This window comes from Wasmannia auropunctata, unplaced genomic scaffold (assembly GCF_000956235.1).
Source record: "Wasmannia auropunctata unplaced genomic scaffold, wasmannia.A_1.0 LD269452.1, whole genome shotgun sequence".
Taxonomy (NCBI): domain Eukaryota; kingdom Metazoa; phylum Arthropoda; class Insecta; order Hymenoptera; family Formicidae; genus Wasmannia; species Wasmannia auropunctata.
The window spans coordinates 1-312 of record NW_012093438.1 but is presented as its reverse complement, the minus strand read 5'-3'; the positions used below and the strand labels follow the sequence as shown (position 1 = coordinate 312).

The following is a 312-nucleotide window of genomic DNA, read 5'->3' as shown; positions in this document are numbered from 1 at the left end:
CGTTCTACGAGGATTATAGAACCACACTTTTTGACCTTCGTCAAAATGGATTTGCCTGGCCTTTTGATCGTACCAGGTTTTAGTTCGGGAAGATCTAATCTCTATACGTCTTCTAACGTTTCATGTAATTTTTTCTAATTTTCCTCTTATCTTTTTTGAATAGTCTTCTTCTGTTTGATTCTGATGAGGAGGACTCTCTCGTAACAGGTCAATTGGAAGTCTAAGATCCCGAGCAAAATAAAGCTCCGCTGGAGTCAAACCAGTGGTTTCATGTTTCGAGGACCTGTATGCTAATAAAAACATAGGAATCCA

The 312-nt window shown here is 38.8% G+C and overlaps 1 pseudogene; it reads right to left on the bottom strand.

Moving 5' to 3' along the window:
* Window positions 1–27: 27 nt before the first annotated feature.
* Window positions 28–303, bottom strand: LOC105462156 (annotated as a pseudogene).
* Window positions 304–312: the final 9 nt, after the last annotated feature.